Source organism: Oryzias melastigma, linkage group LG16, assembly GCF_002922805.2.
Source record: "Oryzias melastigma strain HK-1 linkage group LG16, ASM292280v2, whole genome shotgun sequence".
In the NCBI taxonomy this organism is placed as follows: domain Eukaryota; kingdom Metazoa; phylum Chordata; class Actinopteri; order Beloniformes; family Adrianichthyidae; genus Oryzias; species Oryzias melastigma.
Window position 1 is genome coordinate 26,642,261 of NC_050527.1, and position 24,535 is coordinate 26,666,795.

The 24,535-nt window shown below is 37.3% G+C and overlaps 1 protein-coding gene across 2 annotated transcripts in view; it reads left to right on the top strand.

The window, feature by feature from the left end:
- The first annotated feature begins 14,022 nt into the window (after positions 1–14,022).
- The window catches only part of LOC112136656 (DNA-binding protein SATB1), a 69,870-nt gene continuing 59,357 nt past the window's right edge, over positions 14,023–24,535 (top strand). The window contains exons 1-3 of one of the 2 annotated variants that reach the window (XM_024258502.2): positions 14,023–14,179; positions 22,211–22,332; positions 22,416–22,497. The gene's annotated coding sequence lies outside the window, so the exon portion shown is untranslated. Of the gene's footprint in view, positions 14,180–21,870; positions 22,333–22,415; positions 22,498–24,535 lie in introns of those variants that run through there. The other variant, XM_024258506.2, reaches the window with a different exon arrangement.

A 24,535-nucleotide genomic window follows, 5' to 3' on the forward strand; every position in this document is an offset into this window, starting at 1 on the left:
ACAAATGTTTTCGTTTTGGAGACGTCCTCTCTTAGGATTTTACATTCTATCGACCACCATAACTCTGCAACTCTTTACGCGATTACCGCATTTTACGGAGTACAAATCAACGTTTTTTTCCTAGTTTAGCTGGGGTGCAACTTATACTGAGAAGTGACTCATTTATGTTTTTATTAGACATAAATAGGCTCATATATTTGTCATTATTTTTTTTTTATTAACAGTATTTTCGAATCTTTTATTATCTGTGAATAATCACAAAATGAAATTCATACGACATGACAACACGCCGGACTGTGGATCAAACTGTCCACTTATTGTGAAAATGTGAAAAAATTTACAAGATTAAAGTACTAAAAACAGATTGAGGATTTATTTCTTTTGTGAATTACAATATAAGTGGGAAAAGAACCCAATAAAGTGTTTGAATGCACGCTGTGGATGACCTCACCGCTCAGGGAGAGAGAAAGAGACCTCTGCTCCATTTGCGTTAATACATTTCTAAATGTCATAAAATTCTTATAAATTTACACATTTTTTCTCTTAAATTTGTGACTTTTTTCTCATAGATTTATGACACGTTTTTGTTGATTAATTACTTTTTTGTGAAATATTTATGACTTATGAAATTTAAAACTTTTTTGCTTGTAAATTTACATATTTTTTCTGATAAATTTGTGACTTTTTCTTATAGATTTATGACATGTTTTTTTTCTTGTAATTTCATGATTTTTTTCTGTTATATTTATGATTTTTTTTCTTTTAAATTTGTGATTTTTTTCTCATAGTTTTTTTTTTTACACATTTTGTTGATTAACAATTTTTTTCTGTAATATTTATGACTTTTTCTGCTAAATTTATGATTTTTTTCTCTTAGGTCCATGACTTGTTTTTGTTAATTTACAATGTTTTTTCTCGTAAATCTAAGACTTTTTTCTTGTAAATCTAAGACTTTTTTCTTGTTAATTTACGACTTTTTTCTGGTAAATTTGTGACGTTTTTCTTGTCTTGGGACCAAATGTAAAACATCTTTTCCACTCAAAATCGTAAACATTTGTTACTTTTCGTATAAAGAAGCTGTTTTCCTGTTTTTAGCTCCACCCACTGGTCCAATCACAGCAGACTTCAGGAGGTCCGTCCTATCAGCTGCTGTAGCCGCTAACAACCACAGCTGGTAGACAAACACTAAATGCTTTTATTTTGGTAAGGAACCACAACGAAAGACTTTAATTTGAAGCAGCAGTTTTCCTGTCAGTGATGGAAACAGGACAGCAGAGCATAACGTAGCAGAAAGGGTCTTTTACCTTTGGGACGTCCCATAAAACCTCACTGCCTTCTTATGTACGGCATTAGTTACTCCACTGACTTTTATGGGGATTTCTCTGAACGACTTTCTTTACTTCATTGAAGGAAACTTTCTAATTAGACTGGAGGAAAGTGTCGAGTTTATCATCCACTAATAATCCATTTAGCAATCGCTTCTTTTGTGGTCCTGGAGTCTCATCTGTATTAACACGTCCACATTATCTCTTAGTCTTTGATTTCTGAGCAAAAGACTACGACGGAGTATTAGGAAAAAAAGAAATATTATGAGATTTAAAGTCGTAAATTTACGGCAAAAGCTGAATGTTGATGACGTTAAAAATGTTTGGAAGCTTGTTTGTTTGATCTGTACGGTTCCCGTCGATGAAGTCGTCGATATTCCTGCAGCTGTCCACTTCCTGTCATTTCTTCCTTCATGAAGACAAGATCTCCTCCAACTCTGAGAAGTTTCTGCTTGAAGAGTTTCTGACATTTTCAATGTTCTTATGCTGACGTAACAGACTGTTTTCATGGTTTGTTGTTTTGTGTTGGGACGTGACGTTTCACTCGGAGGACGGGACGTTTCACACTTTTCATTTCCTTTTGGTGTTCCTTCTGTGCACGACAGAGACGCGACATAAGGACACGTAGGAATGAATAGAATGGAGGTCCTCCAAACATGCGTCTCCGAGCTCCTTCTTTACACATGAAGCTTCTATTACCGACACCAAACCCCAGAGAGATAAACTTATAATAATTTGATTTTAAGTTGCCAAAAGGTTCAGAATTTCTTAGTTTTTGTCACTGATCCAGAAATAAAACTTCACAAGAATCTCCACGTCTTTCATCTTCAAGCCCGGCTCTGATAACCAGACAACTACTGTGCTTTTCAGGTTAAATTTATTGAATAAAATATTTTCATAAATGTAAGAATTTTTTTTCTCTAAAATGTAGAAAATGTACTGCTTTTTTCCTTGTAAATTTACAACCTTTTTCTCAGAAATGCATTACTTTTCCTCAAAAATTTACCCCTTTTGTAAATTTATGACTTTTTTCTGAAATATGTACGATTGTTTTCTGAAATATTTATGACATTTTTTTCTAGTAAATTTACTGCTTTTTTCTCATAAACTTGCAACTTTTTTTCTTGTAAATTTACGACTTTTTTCTGAAATATTTAGGACATTTTTTTCTTGTAAATTTATTACTTTTTTCACATAGTTTTACACCTATTTTTTGGTAAATTTGCATTTTTTTTCCTCATAAACCTGCATCTTCTTTTCTTATAAATGTACTACTTTATTTTCTGTAAATTTATGAGTTTTTTTTCTCAGAGAATTGTGACAAGTTTCTGTTAATTTATGACTTTTGTAGTAAATCTCTGACTTGTTTTTGTTCATTTACAACTTTTTTTCTTGTAACTTTACAACTTTTTTTCTGATATATTTATGACTTTATTTCTTGTAAATTTATGACTATTTACTCAAAAATCTATTACATATTTTTATTAATTTGCAACTTTTTTCTTGTAAATTTGTGACTTTTTTTCTTGTAAATCTACAACTTTTAATTTAATTAATTTTCTACATTTAAACATGTCAATTAACGCAAAAAGTAATAAATTTAGCCAACAACTTTTAAAGCCACAAATATACGACTTTGTTCTTGTAATTTAACAGTTACACATGTTTTAATCATAAATTTAAAGTTGTAATTAAAACAGTTTTTTGGTTTGTAAACCCGTCCTGATACTCCGTCGTAAAAGACAAATATACAAATAAACGACTCCAGGATTCCTGAAACAGACGAATGCAACAGAAGCTCCAGAATTTAAAGACGAAACCCTCAAACACACAAAGTCTGATCCGGTTCCGTTCTGGCAGAACTCTGGGTAACGCGTTTTTTTTTCTGCATCTGTGACTTTTTAGAGCAAACAGATTCATGACGACAAAAGCGCTGCAGTCTTTGGGTGAAGCCTCCATGTTCTAGTGTGACACAAACCTTTGAGTTCTCTAGTTTTCACAAATCATAAAGAGTCACATGTCATCCATTCAGACGCACAGCCCACCACACAACTCTGCTGAAGGATTGTGGTAATTTTTAATCTAGACATGTTGTTTTTTTAATTCGCTCTGACTACACCGCCTTGATGATTTTGATTAATTTGTCCAGGAAATGTTTGTGAGCGAGACATATACGGCGATTCATCTGCAAAATAATCCAATCATTACCAACTAATGACGGAGGGGGGTGAAAAATGATGCCGCTCCCCAACATGCATCAGGGCCCCAACCGGCGCGCGGGATCGGGGGCCCCACCTGTCACCGCCGTGCGGTAATTGCATTGTGGGCGCTCGCTCTTCCCCATCCGCCGCTGTTCAGCTGCGCGCACAATCCTCGTCCTAATGAAGCTGTTTGACGAGGTGGCAATTACAGACTTCTGTCACTGTCACCGGGGGCAACCGTGGAGGAGGCACAGGGGGTGGGAGAGCGGTGCAGGATATCTCACCCCCGAGGGCTTCTCCACACCCGCTGAGCGGCGCTGGATGGCGGCCGGTTAAGGAGAGCTGGATTAGGGAGTTACTGTGTGAGTGATGGGAGGGAAGCTTAGCGGCGTGTGGAGATGTCTCTGGATTGATGGATGATCCGGAGAAACCATCACTTTGCAGTCGATCAGTTCGTTCACGAGCAGCACGAGAAGACGTTTTCAGGAAAGAATTGTTCTTTTTTTCTCAACAAAGTTTCTACTTTTCAAATACAATGACTGTTATATTTGACTCAAGACGTGTTATGAAGATGAGCTGAGTCTGAGTTCCTCCCTACCTCTACGGCTTCTCCCTACCCGACATTTACCCCCACAGACGGGGAGTTATGGAAAAGAACAGTCTAAATTCGGAGGTTACTACAGGCAGTACTTACATTTAAATGTGAACCCCTTGTGGTGGAGGGATACCCCGTCATGAGCCCATACGGTCCCTACCCCTTAAAAATAACTTTGGACAACATCACCTGGGCTGGGTTGATAAAACCGATTAGAATAGATTTAAGCTCAATAGATCTATAATTGATTCATAAAAGTATAAATTGATTTACCACATAAAGTCTGTTAGCTTGATGCTAACATATGATAAAATTTCCCATAGAGCGGCTAATGCTAAACCTCAATCGACCCAAACATACATTTCTGACTAAATAAACATCTTTATATGAATTTTACAAACTCTTTTAAGGAAATATTAATTAAAAGATAGTTTTTTGCTCATTCTTTCTTCTTTTCCTGTAATAAAGTGAAATGCTATAGTGTGATCGCCTCCTAGTGGCCAAACTGAAACGCCCTCCATTAATACTAATGAATACTTTCACTGGATTGGACCACTTTTCACTTGTAATAATTCCAAATCCTTGATTTTATTGAGACCACATCAGCATTTAGTTCATTTGGCACCATTTGTTAAAACTATATTTATATGTATATTTGAAATATTCTCCACCGTTCAAAAGTTCGGTGTCATTTTCAAATATTTTTTAAAGAAAACATGTTTTTCTCAATGCATTGTTAAGCATTGTTACTGCGGTAAATGAGTACAAAAAGAGTATTTCTCCATAGAACTCCTCCATGTTACTGGCTCTAAACCTCTGTCATCCCTGTTGAAATAGGCCACGCCCACAGGACACCTTGAAGTCGCCTTCCACGCTGCGTTTTGAACAGCGTGTTGAAAGACTGGCCGACCTCGCTCGAGGTACCAAGATGTTTTGTCATGATAGATGCTGCTACGTGGACCACTATATGCAGCAACAGAGGCCGATGACACACCAGCCTAAAGAAGTCTCCAAACTGATGTAGAGGCAAACTTTGAAAGGTTGAAACAAACGCCACGCCTGTCCACCTATTGATGTCTAACCCTATGATAGTCAGACACGACTGGCATGTGTGTTCTTTTAGAAAACGCATTTCATGTCAAAATGTTGCATATCAGGTAAATTGCCTCTAAGCTCATGCATTCTCTTCAAAAATCCAAAATGATTTCTAGAAAACAAAAACCCAGTTTATGTCTTCTGCAATTGTGGGACCTGGAGATGGAAGGGAACCAGTGATAAAACTGGAAAACTAAAATTAAGTCTCCTCACTACAGTCCAGTGAAGTGCATTTAAGTTTGAGGCTGGTGAGGGGCTGACTGAGTCAGATTTACAGACATACAAACCCAAAATATTTACCAACTACTGACTGTGTTTCATTTCTTCAATCAGCATCTTTTCATCAACAGCAGATATGAGACGAATGGGAAGTATTAAGCGGTTCTCTTCGACTCCCCCAAAAATATTTATAACTAAAACTTTAATGCTTAAGAGTGAGGACAATTTGGAGCATGAGATGCTGAGAGATCAGGTCAGTCAGTCACTCTGAGAGGAGCCGCTGAGGAGGCTCGGGCTTCTGTCCCGGATGCATCCTTGGAGCCTGTTACAAACCCAAACCCAAGTCCGCTCCATACAGCAGGTCTCAATAACATAACTGACTAGGAAATACGTGATGCAACGACCAGAAGGACCAGATTACACGGTTTAGACAACGGCAGCTTCTTCCTCTGCTATGTGCATCGGCCTCTTCTGACACTCAGCTGTGTGGGTGACAGCCCTTCAATCAGCTGATCCACCCCAGCTCCCCCCCCCCACCTCTAAGCTGTTCGAGTCGCTGAAAAGGAGAACAGAAAAACAAAGAACCAAGAACAACCTGAAGGCCGTAGCAGTGCCTGTGTGTATTAGTGGCGTATCCCAAGTGACCCAGAGGAAGACGAAGAACACGGCAGGCCTCGGATATCTCCTGGTATTAGAGCTCAGTCCCAGATCAGTGGAAGATCATGAGGATAGATCCACAGGAAAGAAAAAAGCTTTTGTTTTACAGGGTGTAATGATTACTCAAGATTCATCAGTCAATTCTGTTCCTAGGATCCAACCAGATCAATCTGAAGCTGTGAATCGAATCGATTATCCATTATAATAGTTTCAAAATTGATTTTGTAAATTCCACTTAGATTAAGACACAGTAGATTTATTTTACTGTAAGTGGGAACACTGAATTGATCAGTCATGTGACCATACTGTGTGGTAGAATGTTCTAATAATCTGTAGAACAAATTCAACATGTGTCCAGAACTCCAGGATCTTTGTCAAACCACTCGGACCACCGGACCAGACGAAGCCTCTGGGAATAAAATCCATGAAAGACTTTGAGATCTGCGGGATTACACATGTTTGAACCTTTAATTCAAGCAAAATGTAAAATGTGAACTCAGGAACAGCTGGATGTGAACTCTGACCTGATTCTGAGCTGCAGAACTTAAGCACAATTCTCTAGAAATGAGACATAACAACGAAGAACGATTATGTGGCCTTAGACTTGTGCCTAAACTGTGGTGTAGCACAGATTCCAGATCTTTTTTACTTTTCAAATTATTACTTTTTGAATTACTATAATAATTATTTGATAAATACAATCTCCACAAATTGTTTTTATGAGAATATTGTGAATTATTTTTGCATTAACAAATGAAGATGATTTTTACTTTTTGTATTATTACATGAATTCTTTGATGAATTCTCTTTTTTAATGAGAATATTTTGAAACTTTTTAGTATTAACAGATGAAGAGGATTCTTACTTATTACTTTTTGTATTATTACATTAAGTCTTTGATGAATATAATCTTTTAAAATAATAATATTTAGATTATTGTTACTGATTAATATAAATGATTTGTCTGTGGATGTTTTGATTACATCAATGATATTAATGATCCTTTATAACTTGAATCCGTTATTGTAGAGCGTAAACATTTGATATTGATAATTCATGTAGAGAAAATGGTCGATCCGGGGTGGGATTATATAAGTTCGCTTCCTTCCACTCCCTTTCAAGTGATCTAGATGTAATTCAATGGGATGTTTTTTTTCATGTATTATTCCTGATTGCTTGAAATAAACCATTTAATTCATTCTTTTATTCATGTGGAAAAACAACAACTTAATCAAACTAAAATGTGAATGGATTTGACATTCATTCTTAATCCTTAATTGATTATCTTGAAGAAACACAAGGAATCTTGAAATCTTCACCTGCACTGTTCAGAAGCAGGTATTTATCTCTGATGGAAGTTTGGGATCAAGATTGAGTTTAGGTCAGAGAATTGAATCAATCAAAGTGAATCGATGCGAATCGAATCGTCAACCACAGATAATGATTTGAATCGTTATTAAAATGAATCATTATGGATTAAACTCCTTGGAGCGATTAGTTAACTGTGTTGTTGTGGTAACTGTGTGTCTGTGTTGTGTATGTTTAAGTGTGAACACCAAGTGTCATGTCAGAAGTCGTAGTAAATGCATTTACGAAGTTATAAAAACAAAGCTAAATTGTCGTTTTGGATTTACATTTTTGTCCTAGAAACACGTCAAACTCTTTGACCATTAAAACAAAACATCTGAGATGTTCAGCAGATAATCTCCTGTTTTTAACTAGATTTACCACAGAATTTGTTGACCTAAAAAAAATATTTTTTTATGTGCCGTCAACTTTTTTTTTCTTTTCTCAGAGACTAAGCATCATAGTGAAACCTGTTTACCACAGAGGAGGTTGAGTTGTTGCAACTCACACTGGCACACATCCTACAGTGTGAAGAAAACATCTCGGCCATCAACACGTGGTCTGTCTCTCTGGTTTGCAGACTCGTAATCTTTACTGGGACTTCAATCAGTTTACTTTAATAATCCCACGGAGGGAAACTTATGGTGTCAAACTCGATCTCACAAGAGGCCAAAATTAAAAAACACACCGTAGGTCGCGAACAGGATAAACATTTATTGAAAACTATAAAACTACATTTTAAAACTTTAAACTGTAACTTTTTAGCATAATAATGAACTAGATATATAACATTACCTGTGATAATGCTAGTGTGAATGCTGGAAGATGAATTTGACCGCTGAAGATGCTAGTGCTGATAGCTGAAAACGCTGAAGCTATCAGCCAGCTAAAATATTAGCTAAATACCAAATTGTCCTAAAAAAAAACTGAAAAGAAAAAAAACTTGAGTTAGCCAAATCACCTAGCATGTAGCTGAAAAAATAGCTAAACTCCAAAACAGCCTAAAAAACTTTTAAGAAGTCGAAATTGGCCAAAACAACTAGCATGATGAAAAATGAGTTAAACTGCAAAATGGACAAAAAAAAAATAAAGAAAGAAAGAAAAGAAAATTAAATTAGCCAAAACAGCAAGTGTGTTAATATTAGCCTCACTCAAAAACAGCCTAAAAAACTTTTTTTTAAAAGCTTAAATAAGCCAAAACAGCTACTATGTACTGGAAATATTAGCTAAACTCCAAAACGAACACATCAAAAAAGAAAAAAATAAGATTAGCCAAAACAGCTAATGTATAAATATTATCTAAACTCCAAATTAGCCAGAAAAACTAACATGTAGCTGAAATATTAGCTAAACTCCAAAGTATTCTAAAAAATTCTTAGAAAATGCCAAAATAATCCAAAAAGATAGTATAATGCCAAATTTTAAAACTTTAAAACTGCGACTTTTAACATAATTATGAATAATAAAAAGACATGAATATTATTCCTTAATAAATCAACTTAAACCTTAAATAACTTTCAATATTTTACTCTCCATAAAACTATATTTTGTAAAAATTATAAAGGTTAAAATGAAGTGAAAGATAAAATCAGGCCATTAATAACAATAGGAGGGCCGGATCTGGCCCCCGGGCCGTGCCTTTGACACATGTGAGTTGTAGAGAGCTGTGGTTTGTTTCATCACTGACAGATATCCATCAGGTTGACAGGAATATCTCCGTGCACCACACCTCAGCCCACTCTTGTGTTTTAATCTGGTCCAACGCTGATATTTTTAGCCCTGGTCCAACCTTCTCCAGTCACATCAGTGCTGCGGGTCGCTTTGTTTACGGCGGCTGCAACAGAAATGAAGCGTTCAGCGGCGCGCGTTAAATTGGATTTCAATTCCAGCTCAGGTGCCATTGTTACCAGACAATAAGTTGCAGTAAATTCCTAATCTCACACAACCTAATGTGTCTTTTTTACAGCAGCAGACATTAGGTGGACAATTCGGTTAGCCGAGCTTTGCTAGAAATTATGCAGAATTAGAGATTCATCTGGTTGCAGTGGTTGGGAAAAAGCTGCGGCTGCGGCTGAAGGGAAAGGTACATAAGAAGCTTACAGGCATTTCAATTCTTAATGGTGTTGTGATGGATGGAGCGCAAAGTGGCATTGCAGGCCCGGATAAATGGCTGTGTACAAATATAGCCCCAATAAAAAATGCACAAGCAGCTTGTGTGTGTCATCTTAAAACAACCAGAGAAATTGTTTTAACAAAACCAGACTTCATTTAAGTGGATGTTACTACAACTTTGTTTTAATGGTATTTTCAGTTCAGGTTTCAATATAAAAAGCATGTTTTTGAAGTTAGCAATGACCCAAAAAATACAAAATCATCTACATTTATTTTTATGCTTTAATTCACCAACTTTTTACACAATTCGAGAGGATTGTGAAGCAGAGAAAACAACTTGTGTTCATATTTTAAACAATCCACATAAATCAGGCGAAACAGACGCCAAGAAGAGCAGCTTTGGAAGATAATTAAATTAACAACAAACATTTAAAACGTTCCTACACACCAAACTATAAGGAATTATCAGACAAAAAATGTTTCTGTTCCTAAAAATATGTTTCTAACTTGATCATAGATGTTTTTCAACGTATTTTGATGGTATTTGTATGAGAAATTCAAACTTTATTCCTGATTTTTCTGACATTTTATTCTGTTTTTGTGCAGAGAACTGTCTTTACGGGCTGAAGTTGGTGTTTGAATATTTGAACTTCTTTATATTTTTAAGGGAAAATCTATTTTTCATATTAAAGTGGCCCAACATGAAATCTAAGAAATGCTGCTCGAACTGATAAAATCTCAATAAAACAGTTTATGATGTGATGAAAAACCACTGAAGGCAAATTTACTGTTTTTTAAAGGATATTTGTGTCTATTCAATTGGAAAATTACAACATCAAGACAAAAAAATGTGTTTTTAATGACATTTGACCCATTGGGTATTTATTCCTAACACACAGAAGTCGCTTTTTGTGCTAAAATATGAACAAACAAATTCTCTTTGTTGTAGGAAAATTCTTAAATGTCTCTTTCAAAAGTTTCCACAAATCAGAAATAACTTCCAACTTCTTTTTATTAAATCTTCATTTTATTTAAAAATATTTATAGTCGGTTTAAACTTTATTTAAATAATAAATTACATGTAGGACCCATTAAGGTGTGACCGATTTTTCCTTCAAAGTGGAAGCTTAAGACCGGTCAACATGATAAATGTGAGTCCTCTGTTTACAACTTTATCATCAGCGGCCTCTCAACGTTAGAGAGCCGGTTACAGAATATAAGGCAGGAAAAACAAATCCATCTTTGAGAAGTAACTCGTGGTTTCCTTTGGTTTAATGCAGCTTTCTTTTTCTTTGAAGTTGAAAACTCTTTTTCCATTTCCATAACCGTTCCTTTGCAGAACTGTTTGTTTCTCTTAACTTTACAACCAGATGTGAAATGTTTGAACTTCCTGGTGAAGATTTTCTCTTTAACGTCAAAGCGGACGCTAACAACCGGACGCTAGCTTCAGCTACGTCTGACTTTTAAGGTGGTATGGATGAAAAAAGCAAAATAAAATGATGCAGCTGTCGTAAAACTGGTATTTTTTTAAGTATAGTATAAATCCAGCGTGTCTAAAACGTTATTATCTGCATGTGAAACAGTGGAGAGTCTGTCGCGTCGTATTAGCCAGAGCAGCTGCTGCTACACGACAACAACTGTCTCAATAACTCAGAATGTCGATTTCATTTTCCAAACCCCCAAATGAAAGAAATCCGTTTTTAAGCGATCAATAACATATACCCATGCAAAGAATGTTTAAGATTTAATATCCATGTATGACGTATAGACATCTCCTCTATGATTGGAACTCAGTTCATATTTTCTGGAAGGATTTAAACGACTCGATGTCAACAAAAAACCAAATTCCTTCATTTATCTATATTAATATTCATTTGGTTGTGTTAATAAAGACAAAAGAATACTCTTTTTGTTCACAATTTTGTTATTTTAGGGAAAGTTTTCATTCACAAATGTCGTTTTTTAAATAATCACCAATGTTTTGTTTTTCAGAAATGATTTGAATCTTTTGTGTGAATCAATTCAAAGACTTTCAAACTTTTAGATATTTTATCAGTTTATTCCTTATTATTTATTTAGAATTTTGGGTTATTTGAATACATTATGATTATTTTATTTGTTTATTTTTCATGTTATTTATTTTATAATGTTTTTTATTGGCTGCTCAGACTCTATTATAAGATGGAACATCTCCTTTTTTTGTCATTTTCACTTTGACAATGAATGTTGAATTCGTTAACGACAAAATACAAATTTTAAAAAAGGAAGACTTCCTTGTTGTTCTCTGAAGATTCTTCTTCGGTTCTTCTTTTCTCGTCTTTCTAAATACTAGGGATGTCCCGATCAGGTTTTTTTGGGCCCGATCCGATTCCGAGTCATTTGATTTTGTGCATCTGCCGATACCGAGTCCCGATCCGATACTTTTATTAGACATTTAAAACATGAATAAACTGAAGAAACAGATTAGTGTTGTCCCTCATTTATATTTTAATAACCTTCTTTTATCATTAAAAACTTAAATAAAACACTTCTGTGAAGTAGCTTTAATAAACAAGTAAAAATACAGCAAATATAAACTAGGAAAGAAAATACAATTTTCTTGTTATATAAGTGATAATTAGTCGTGTGATAAAGTTTAGTGACTTTAGCTTTAACATCTTTAGAGCTATTGAACATTTTTGACCAAATGTGATTCCTGTCCTCATTTAAAATTCTTAAAAATAAATTATGACTTTGTTTTAGCATAAAATTTGATGAGTGTTCATGAATAGCTGATATCATTATTAGTTTTAATTTATTAGTTTTATTTATTTAGTTATTTTTAAGGTTATGTGCTTATTTTTTAAGTTCTTAAGACATCACATTTTCGGTTTTATTACCACAGTAGTTAATTTTCTTAACTGTTATTTCTCTGTCAGATAAATAAAACAGGCATATCAAAGGACAGCTGGGGTCCTAAGGAGTTAAATCACGGCGCTAGCATGTAGCAGTTAGCAGCTGCTGTGTAGCCATCTGTCTGCAGCATGAAGAGCTTCACATTAAAAAGAAAAAAAAACTCTGTCTTTTTCTGTTGGAATACCTTTGGAGGTTGTTGTTTGAGTTATGACAAACCAATAGAGACACTTGCTGTCAGTTTAAAGCGTTTTTAAAAGAGTTGTTGGTCCCGGAAGTTAGCTTACTAGCTACCTTTGTTAGCTTTTGTTTTGTTAGCCTTCTGCTTGAGCTGCTGCCGTTTTCTGCTGCGTTTTCTGGTGATGACATTTTGTGATCTTATCATGACATGCAGACTTCTAGTGGAGTCTTTATCCGTAATGATAAGATGAAATAAAAAGCTCTGATCATAATGAGAATAAATGAAATATCTGATCCTGATCGGACAAAGGAGTCCGATTCCGATTGAGTCCCCAACCACGTGATCGGCCCCGATTTCCGATCACCTGATCGGATCGGGACATCCCTACTAAATACGTTTTATTGTTTTTGTTTTGTTAGCTTAACCATCCAGGTGCCCACTTTAGGTCATGTGACCAAGACGGATGTTGTGAAGTTTTCCAAACTAAAACTTCCTTCAGGATCAGGATAAACTAAATGGAAATAATCAAAGTTAGCGCATGTATTTCTCTTTTTCTGTCTGCGGCCCAGAACCAAACAATCAACAAACCGGTACCGATCCACAGCCTGAGGATCTCTGCAGATAATGGGTCAGAATTTCATTTGAGACTTCCAATACATCAATACTTTTAGAATTCTCTCCAGTTTGTTGTATTTGTTTTCATGTGGAATCATCGAGGATGAAAAGCTTCATGTCTGAGAGCTCCTCATCTTTATTTATGTTAAGAATAATAAATTAAACTGCGGTTTAGTTATTAGTTTCATGTTTACGGTTCCAAAGATAACTGGAGGTTTTTCATGCAGCTCTTTATCTGTAAGGATCAGACCTTCAGAGCTGACTGGAGTCTGTGACCCAGTAACTCATCCAACCCACGGTGCACGCCGTCCCTCATCAGCTCGTCAGACAGGGTCAGACTGTCCGCCGGACGGCTGTGATTGAGTAATGAGCGCACAATCCGATTGAGGCGACGCCGAGGCCACGGAGAGTTCAAACTTCAGGAAGTCTGCTTCCTCCTGGCCAAGCGACGGCGAGGTCGCGCTTTTATTTTCTGTTTTGTCAGAAAGAGATTAGCTTGATGATAAACTGAAGTGACTCACAGTTAAAATCCCCTCAACTATTAGCACATGCAGTCACTTCGGTTTCCTCTCACCGCGGCTTCTGTCAGTGATTCATCTTCTTCCTGTGAGCAGATTTTCCCTGTAGCCTTCCACCTGGTGACGGCAGGCAGCCGTGGCTAAACCCCGCCCACATTCTTGCACTGAATCACCAGTAATCAATCTGTTATTAGTTATCACGCCACCCAGACTCTCAGGCTCCGTTTTCTCCTGACAGTCAGAACTAAAGTGTGATTGACAAACTTCAGAAGTGGTCCTGAACGCCGCCGCCGTTCCTCACACATTAACTCCTCGCCGTGCTGAGCGTAATGGGCGCTATTAATGAAGCCGAGCCGTGCGTGACTCGACTTTCTGGGTGCAGCTGCCTCTCACGGTCGACTCCTTACCCAGGATTCAGTTGTGTGAGTTTGGATCAGTCTAATCACATTTGTTTAATTAAGCACAGCTAATAGACTCTCCAGGAGTTGCGGTGTCTCGGCGTGGCGGCGGCGCTTGTCAAACAGAGGCTGGGAACTCTCCCACGGCTCTGGATCATCATCCGCCCGGCGCTCTGACACCAGCAGAGCGGGGAATGAAACGGAAGTGAACGTTTGTAAATTGTAATTTACAGTCGTCGGGTCCACCTCCATCCATCTCTGCTCACAGACGAGTGTTTGATGAAAGGAGGAAGAGAAACTGAGAAACTGAGAAACGGAGAACACAAAACAGAAAGAGAAACCAGCAGAGGATTTATCAGAAGTCAAGTCGGATTTTTCTCAAAGATGAGTCAAAAGAATAAAAGTTGGAAGAAAATACGTTTACCAGATTTGTCTGAAGAAACATCTCCACTCAGCAAAATTAACCGTCGTCATGGAAACCACATTTATGTTGGGTCAGTGTGGCTGACACCTTGATACATTAGTGTCAAACGCTAAAATCATGACAGGAATAAAGTGTATTTTCAACTTAAGTGGAACGTTAAAATGTGACATTAAAATGTTCATATTTGTTTCCTTCGATCAGCCGTATTGCAGACATGGATTATTTATTAATCTTTATTTTACCGGATGAAAAGCCCGTTGAGATCAGGATCTCGTTCTCACCTGGAACGAGGTCAGCAGCACGCGCCATCTAAACAGATTACAATGTAAAACAGAAGTGTGAACTGAAAGAGGATTTTACAATATTTGCAATTGAAATTGAGATGTGTTAGAGTGACAGTGATTTTTTAAGAGTTTGAGCAGCAGAATAAATCCATTCAAATCAAAAATTCTAAATTACTCAAAGGTAGGACTGAAAAAATCAATCTAAAATTAATGGATCAGTAATTGATCCAATAAAAAAAATAAAATAAAAAATAACAATAAGAAAAGTTATACAAGTTAGAAACAAGAACAAGATAACATCGGGTCATTAATAACAATAAAATAAAATAACCTGGAGAGCCGGATTTGATGTTTTTGCACTTTTAAAGTGTAAAAACATGAATCACGTTTTTTCCTCTTCTTTTTATTTTGATGTTCAGAGTGAAGCCTTCAAGAAGGAGCTGACCCCAAACCAGTGCTGGACGCCTCCAGCTCCACTAACATTTTTAATCTTGTGATTCTCAGACATCAAATTTTCTTGTTTAATCCTGTTGACATCAAAACAATGTCTCCATTCACGCTGATTAAGAAATCGGAGTACTTTTCACATTTTTAGAAGGAACAGCCGAAGAATGAAGAGGAGCCAAAAGACAGAAAAACAGAATCAGAGAAGAACTTGTTAAACCTTCTCAGATCCAGACTCTCAGATGTCAGCTGACGAGAAACGGCAGAAATATTGATTCCCTGAAGATCCGTCGGCTCGTCCGGATCTTCTGCGAAGACGAAAGTGCAACAGGATGAAGCAGCAAAAAGGTCAAACATGACAGAAAACAAAGTGTGAAGAAGTGAAGATGAAACCGAGACTCTAAAACTGAAATCACAACGTCTGAAGTCAGATTTCTGCTGAGTCTGTTACTGTAACTCAGGAGCCTTTTTCACTCTTCCACGTGTTTCTTCACAGCAGAACCAGTCTACAAGTACAGGTTCTGTGGGGTTTGGGTCGGTTCCTTCTCCTTCCAGTTCAAAGACTCTTTTAGCTAATTCTCCAATGTTTATTGACTGTGATCAATACATTCAATCATTGGTTTCTCAGAGTTCTTGATAAAATAATCAAAGCTAACATCAAAATGCTCTTTCATTGATTTACAATCCTTTCCAACTGCGGTCAAATGAGCCGCCGTTCACATTTCCGTGGTCACATCAAGAAGCTCCGTGGAGTCTGGTGGAGATTTTCCAGCGTTCTCAGTCCTGCTACCGTAAGTATTGGATGAAACTCACACCAAAAATCCAGTGATGCTGATTTGACCACAGAAATGTGAACGGCGGCTCATTTGACTGCAGTCAATGTGAAGATACCATCTTCTCTTCTCCAGAACCTGAACTAGACACTAGGAACAGATGAGGGTTTAGTGCATGTGCAGCAGAACTTCCCTCTTACTTATCCTTATGTGGAGGTTTTAAGAAAAAGCTCAAGACCCACATTTATAACACTGATTTTAAGTCATCTTATCTGTTTATTTATTCTAAAGTCAACAGGTTCTTATGGATGCATGTCAGCAAATGTGTTTTCTTGGAGTAAAACTGCAGAGATAAAAGTCTTCAGAGTTCTGCTTCTCTTACTGTTGATGTGTTTTGTTCACACAATTTACACTTCTGGGTTAACATGGATAAATGTAAACATTTAAACAGTAGAAATGAAGGAAGGATTTTCTCTCTCGTCTGTTTTTGCTCTAAAGCTGCATATTGTCATGTAAAATTTACCTCGTAAAACATCGTGATTAATCACAACTGTACTGTAACTAAAACAAATATTAATCCTGATTAATCACGATAATTTTTTTTTAAACATTTGGGCTCACAAATAAAAATTAAATGTTCTAAATGTACAGTTTTGTGTCTGATTTAACATTGGAATAATTATTTGCAGATAATTGGTCGGCAAATACTATAACTAAAAAAATATTAATCGCAATTAATACTTTTTTAATGGATTGACAGCAGTAATTAGAAATAAATGTTCTAAATGTAAAGTTTTGTGTGGGATTTCATATTGTGATTATTTACAGATAGTAAGTGGTCAGGAAATACTTTAACTGAAAAAGAAAATAATAATCGTAATTAATCGCGATTAATTATTTTAATGGATTGACAGCACTAATTAGAAATAAACGTACTAAATGTAGTTTTTTCTGTGATTTCATTTTGTGATTATTTGCAGATAATAATTGGTTAGCAAATTCTGTAACTAAAAAAATATTAATCGTAATTGATCACAATATATTTTTTTCCAAGTTTGCTATTAATTAGTTAAATCTTTATATTCCTGGTTCTATTTTTAACCTTCTTTTTATTATGATTTTAGCCCCAGTGTTTAAGGGTTTTTTTTGTTCCACTGCCTGCCGGTTTGGTCAGTGGTTGTTGCCGTAGTCGGGGTCCACAGCTGTGGAGTCGACCCTGGCCGCTGAGGGATTGGTTTTAATCTTTCTTATGTTTTCTGTTTGTAATTGTAAAGCATTTTTTTATAAATAAAGTTAGAGTTCTATAAGTGTGCACACCTTTAATCTGATTATTGTCTTCTAATTTTCTGTTTTTACTCGTATTAGAATCCAGACATCGTAGGTTTGCGCGTGTACGTTTGTGCACGTTTGTGCACGCTTGTGTATGTTTATGCACGTTTGTGCACGTTTGTGCACGCTTGTGCCCGGCTGCATGCAGCCCTGCAGAAGACCAGCCCGTGTCAGTGTAACGTGGCGACCAACACCCTTCTATAAATACATTAGATGCATTATGAGCGCACAAACGATGTGAAAACGGTTTGGTGCGTCACACACTGTAAAATGTGCCTTTTAGACAAATCCTAGTCTGTAATTTAAATCCCCAAAAGTAGATCTGCTTTTAAAACCACCAAAACCTGCAATTTAGCGTTTGATGGCGCTCTGACACTCCGTGGTTATCATCGGGTTATCACTAGTGTTTCATGATCAGGTGAGTTTTGAGACATTTTTGATGCTTTATCGTCTTAAATTCTGTCAAACTGCTGCTCAGCATCGAACACAAACAGAAGAGAAGTTTTAAGCAAAGTTTCCAGCATCAATATTTGATGTATTTGCTAAAACATTTAGGAAGTAACGGCAGAATTGGTCACTTTAAACGCTGCATCTGGTTTTCCTCATTTTAGATTTCTCACAAAGCAGCTCTCACTTTCACCACTTTCACCTCTCGCCCGAAACAGAAGATATTTGATCAAAACATAAATGATATTCAAACATCCTAAAAGGAAATGAGACTTTCAAATCCTTAGGATCATTGAAACAGGTAGGTTGTAGATGAACCATCAGAAGTAGGAAGGTTATTCTATTCCAACAGTTAAACTGTATTCTCCTGAACCTTTGCTAAATCTGGGGTTTGATGACTTTGATCTGTTGACTGAGGTCGTGTTCTGATCTGCTTCTGCAAAGATGAACTGAACCAACCGACTGCTGATGACGGATTAATATGAAACCGTTTGACAAATCTGTGTTTGATCAGGGAAAAGTTCAGCTGCTGAGATTCAGTCGTGGATTTAGTTCCTACTGAAGCTTACTGGACTCTGAAGAAACACTCAGAACCGACCAGAACCAATGCTTTTGTTTTGTCTCTTCTGATTGGTCATCTCTTCTGATTGATCGTATCTTCTGATTGATCAATTCTTCTGATTGGTCGTATCTTCTGATTGGTCATCTCTTCTGATTGATCGTATCTTCTGATTGATCGATTCTTCTGATTGGTCGTCTCTTCTGATTGGTCATCTCTTCTGATTGATCGTTTCTTCTGATTGATCGTATCTTCTGATTGGTCGTATCTTCTGATTGATCGTATCTTCTGATTGATCGTATCTTCTGATTGGTCATCTCTTCTGATTGGTCTTCTCTTCTGATTGATCGTATCTTCTAATTGATCGTATCTTCTGATTGGTCGTTTCTTCTGATTGGTCGTATCTTCTGATTGATCGTCTCTTCTGATTGATCGTTTCGTCTGATTGATCGTATCTTCTGATTGGTCGTATCTTCTGATTGATCGTCTCTTCTGATTGGTCGTCTCTTCTGATTGGTCCTCTCCATCAGCAGCTCTTCTTTGGTCCTAGCTCAGACATTGGAGCTTCAGGACTGATCTTCATGCCATCTACAATTATATTAAACATTTGTTTAAACAAACACTAAAGTAAACTCACCATAAATGTGTTGGTCCAGATGGTCTTTGCTAATGTTTCTCCTCGATCTTCTTTGATGAAGATGTTTCTGTTTACAATCATGGATCAAAACGTGACAAACATCTGAATCTTTTCTGTGACTGTAAACTTTGTGGACCTCCAACATGTGTGTAGGTGACTTAGAGCAGGGACCCCCAAACTACGGCCCGCGGGCCGGATCCATCCCGCCTCCATAAATCTTTACGTTTAGGCTGTGATTGTTAAACTTTTTCTGTGATCCTACAAACCGACCCCGGCCCCCATCAGAGAAGAAAACAGTTATGTGGCCCTCACCAGAAAGGTTTGGGGACCCCTGGTTTAGAGGAACATCTTTGAGCAGATTCCACCCAATTATTGCACCAATTTAGAGCATAAAATTTAAACTTTATTCTTATTTAGTCCAGACTGAGACTCACGTAGTCAATATAATACTCAGTCGAGTTACAGTAACTATACTTATTCTTAAATCTAGGGTCAAAACAAAACAATGTATAATTTTTCAGACAATTATTATTTTCTTATGAAATCAAAAGGTTTGTTTGATATTAATCATTTCATTTAGCGATTGGAAGTTAAGACTGAAAGAAAACTTTTAAAGCAACTCGTTGGATTTGATGACCAATTTCTCAGTTTTTGAAAACATAAATTAAAGTCACTTAAACCTCCAGATCAGTCAGTAATTCCCTTTAGGAGTCTGCAGCCTTCAACACTTAGAGACTCGTTCGAGTCGTTTTGTCACCGACTACGACCCAGTAAGAGAAATCAGCTTCAGAAACAGAAGACACCGATTTACTCATATTTATTTGGTGTTATTATGAATGGAATATTGATTTTTGGTATAAATAAAACATAAAGAGAAAATAGCCTTATTGCAAAATATGTCATACCTTTGGACAGAGATTCACATGAAGCTCTTTCAAAATAAAAGATATTCTTATCACATCTCAATCCAGAAAATGTAGTAATGTGTAGTGTGATGTCAGCAGTGATTTAAAAAAACATTTTATTTGACCTTTTGTGGTGCATCTCAGCCTGAAATTCGTAAATCCAGTTCACTATAATGAAATCAGAGCTGGTTACGTGACCTTCACGGTATTTTTCCAACAATATGGTGAACTTAAAATCACTGAATTTGTTCAAAAACATGAATTCTGATCCTGATCTTCACTTGATTTTTTAAAAATCTGTTTCAGTCCGACTCTAAGCTGAACTGCTTGTTGGAGCCTCACAGAGTGATTGATTACTTTCCTTTACTTTTTACTTTACAGCTACTTAAAATATAAAAACATGCTTTAAACCAGAGAGCCACAGAGGAGGGTTAAAAGAGCCACAGGTTTAGACCCTTGTCCTATAGAAACCTAGGAGTTATCTTAGACTGAGTTCAATTTTATTACTCAAATCGTTTGTTGGTTGCCTCTTTTCTGAAGAAATTCACCAAAATGAAACGATTTTGTCCAAACCTGACTTGGAAAAATGAGTCCATGCTTTAGTGGGCATCAAACTTCTACAACTTATTCAAAAACTGCAGCTGGAGTCTTGATAAAAACCAGGAAATACAGGAACATCAGTCCAGTTCTGAGGTTTCTGCTGTGGCTTCCAGAGAATCGAGATTAAAACAGTTCTGCATGTTTATTAGTCTGTGTGGAGTGAAGAGTGAAAAGGTCGGGAACCTTCAACAGTAAAAGATCCGTTTGGACTCGTTCTCTACTGATGAAAACCTAGAAGGAGTCGTATAGTCTGACTTTAGCCTTTAAGAGATTGGGATTTACATTCTTGACCTTCTTTATTTAACAAGAAATATGAATTATGTCTATTTTTGGCACAAACAAAGATATAAAAAGAAACTAGTATCTTTAAAAATGTAATTTTTTTTATCATCAATGTTGTTCAGCATAAGATAATATGTGCTTTTAACTCATAAAAGATCAAACTTTGTACTAAAGTTTTTCTTTGGATATAAAATCTGTTCATTCTGGAGGTAGAGTTGAACAAACTAGACGTCTTCAGGTCAACAGGATGTAAAAACAATCATAGTTTGTCATCTATGTGAACCTCAGACATTAATTTATACATTTAATCTAAATTAAATAAATGCTAACTACGTAACCCTTACTTTAAAAATTGCTATTTATTTACTATTTTTGTCCCTTCCTCCTCTCTGTCCTCAGCAGTCTTTCACTGCTGGGTTTTGTTATTTTAGTTTGGGTTTGGATCTTGGTAGTCTTGATTTTCAGGCTTTGTTTATTTGTTTTCTGTCGGTAGTTTTGGTTAAGCAAACATTATCAGGAGCTGCTGACTCCTGAAAATGTTTCGATCTGGGTTGAAACTTTCTTGTTTAGCAATTCGTATTAAACTGGACCAGTGTACTCGTATGTATTAAATTGTATTTGATTTGTACATTTTTTTACTTTAAATCTTTTCATGTTTTGCAGGGGTCCCCAAACTACGGCCCACGGGCCGGATCCGGCCCTCCTTCACATTTGGCCCGGCCCCCGGAACTGTTTTGGCTAAATTAGACTTTTTTTGTTTTTTAGGCTAATTTTGCATTTAGCTAATATTTTAGCTACATGCTAGCTGCTTTGGCTGATTTATTTTTTTATTTTTTTAGGCTAATCTGTAATTTAGCTATTTTTTAGCTTTATGCTAACTGTTTTGGCTAAATTTTAAATTTTTTTCAGATTTTAGTCTAATTTGGCACTTCAATTTTTACTTCAACTACATGCTAGATATTTTGGCTACTTTAGAATTTTTTGAGGTTTGTTTTTTTTTTTGGCTAATTTGACACTTTGCTAATATTTTAGCTAGCTATCAGCTTCAGTGTTTTCAGCTGCAGATTTAAGTATCTTCAGCCGTTTTGTTTTTATGTTTTAGTATTATTTTTTTTCTATGAAGATGATAGAAATAAATCATTTAAAATTTGGTTATATGTGGGTTTCTGGCAATCCATAAATCTTTACGTTTAGGCCGTGATTGTTAAACTTTTTCTGTTAGCCTTCGACCGACCCGGCCCCCCATCAGAGAAGAAAACAGTCATGTGGCCCTCACAAGAGAAAGTTTCTGACCCCTGCTGTATCGTACAGAACTCTAAACTGTGATTACAGATGAACTTGCCTAAAGTTTTGTCCCCTCATCTCCTCTAGATCTTTGAAGGACCTCAGTGAGTCTGCAGAGAGGAAACCGTCCTGAAACGGTCACGCTCAGACTCCCTCAACATCTGGGCGGCTGCCAGCCGTGCTCAGCTGACGCTCTCCACGTGTACAAGGTGACACTAAACGGCTGCAGCTGATGGGACAGTTCGCACCAGACACTAATAACTCCTCCTCCTCCTCCTCCTTCGCCCGGCAGTCTGACATCCCACCAACAGCTGGAGGCGAGCACGCTTTGGGGGAGTCGCCGTGACTCGACTCTCGCTGCGTTTGTCTCAGAGGTAAATCTTTTTCTGTACATTTCTAATGAAAAGAGGGAACAAAGGGCAAAAAAACGCAGAAAATGTTGTTTCCGCTGCAGCTGATTACAGAGGAGCTCGCAGAAATCCAGAGCTTACCCCAGGAATCCTTGTTAATCTTTAAAGGCTCTGCAATTATAAGAGGAAAGTTGTGAGGGCTAACCGCAACCCCAGGGCTGAAGGAGGGGAGAAGAAAGAGGCAGCAGCAGCGGCGGAGCGTTCCACTTTTAGACCAGACGTCTGTCTCTTCGCTCTCGGGCATTTTTCTGAGACAAATTACTCTTAGTAGTCAATAGCCTGTAATTAAAATATACCCACTTGATGGAGAAGCAACAGTGTCTCTGTGTTTAGTTATGGGTTGCAGAGATTAATTCTGGGGTGTGTAACCCTTGTAATTTTCCAAGTGCTCTTTATTGTCTAGAGAAGAAGAAAAGCTCCGATAATTAAAGCGTCTCTGCTTTGATTCGTCGACTCTTCTCTGCTCTCATCCATGGATGGAAAGGTCAGAGTTTGAGGGCTCAGGCTCTTCGGTCCCCCTTGTGGTGACTGTAGGAACAGCAGGCGGCAGCTGAGGTCCAGATCCTGAGTGGAGATCTGCACTGGAGCGTCCCAGCAGAGAGGCGCGTGTTCGTGGCGTGCGGGGGTGGGATCTCTGCTCTCCTTTTATTGCAGATTTCTGTCACTTCATAGTGAAACTTTTGTGGAGTCCCGAAACCACAACAAATGAACTTTTTCTGAGAAGTATTTGTACTCTGGAGTTACTATAAGAGCCGCTGAAATTATTTCAGGACCCCCTCACCCCCCCGCTTTGTTCCCATTGTTCCTCCTCTAATTCAGTTTCAAATAAAAACGTGTAAATTAAGTGTAAACGCAAACTGGATCAGCGCGTTGCGCTAAATGCAGCAAAAGAAACCCGTTGGTGTTGTAAGTAAACAGCTGCGTTACCTGTGGGCTCCGCGCGCACCTGCTGGAGCAGAGCGGCGCTCCCGCGTGCAGATGCAAACTGTCACTCACCCCACGCGCGCGCCTGCGTGTGCGGCGCACTAAAACTTCAGCAAACAAATCCAGAAGCCATCCGGATTTTACTTTTTAATTTTCTCATTAAGAAGAAATACAGTAAAATAATTCTGAATTTAAATTATTTTAAAAATCTGTAAGGAAAAAATAAATCCAATTGACTTTTGAAATTCACAATATTTAGTGTTTTTATTTATTTAACGCAGAAGTTTGTTTTAATTCGAAAATTCAGATGCAAAATAAAAAAAATAGGATAATGAAAATAAATATTTAAGTTCTTTTAAAAAATCATAATTCTTGTTGTCGTTTTTTTTTTACCCAAACGTGTCACTATAAAATAATTTTTCCACATTTGTTTTAATGCGGTTTCCGCAGTTAAAATTAAAAAGAAATATTAACAAATTGATCTGGAACGGAATCGTCTCCGTTCCGTTTTTGTTCCGTTATTTCTCCACTGAAATCTGAGATCAAATCTACTGGAAAATGTCTGTAAATAAAATTTAATTGGATGTTTTTTCCCCAAAGTTTCCCGCCTTAATGAAGAAGTGTTAAAGAGAGTTTGGAGGTTTGTTGGAGCCGCGCGGCGCGCTGCGCTCCGGCCTTTTGGCTGCGTTTGGAGCAGGACGCACGGCGCTGCGCAATCCTCCATCCAACCAGTTTTTTTCTTTTTTATTCGAACCCCCCTTCTTCTTCTCCTTGACATGCAAACATGTGGCGTGTAAATATGAAAATGAATGAGCGCGAGAGCTCTCCTGGCAGCCGCTCCTCTTCCTCCCTCTCTCCGCGCGTCCCCGGAGAGCGGCGCGTCAGAGAGGAGCGCCTGTAAAAACCAAAGTGGGGCAATGAGACAAGCTGCGCCACAGCTGGCAAATCATCGATTTGAGCATCAGAAACGGGGAGGGGCGCTTCATCTACCTGCCACCCTCTCTCAGCAGCCCTCCTTCCTCACATGCCGCCGCGCGCTCCTCTCCCGTACTTCACCCCCGCCGCCCGCAGCGCACGG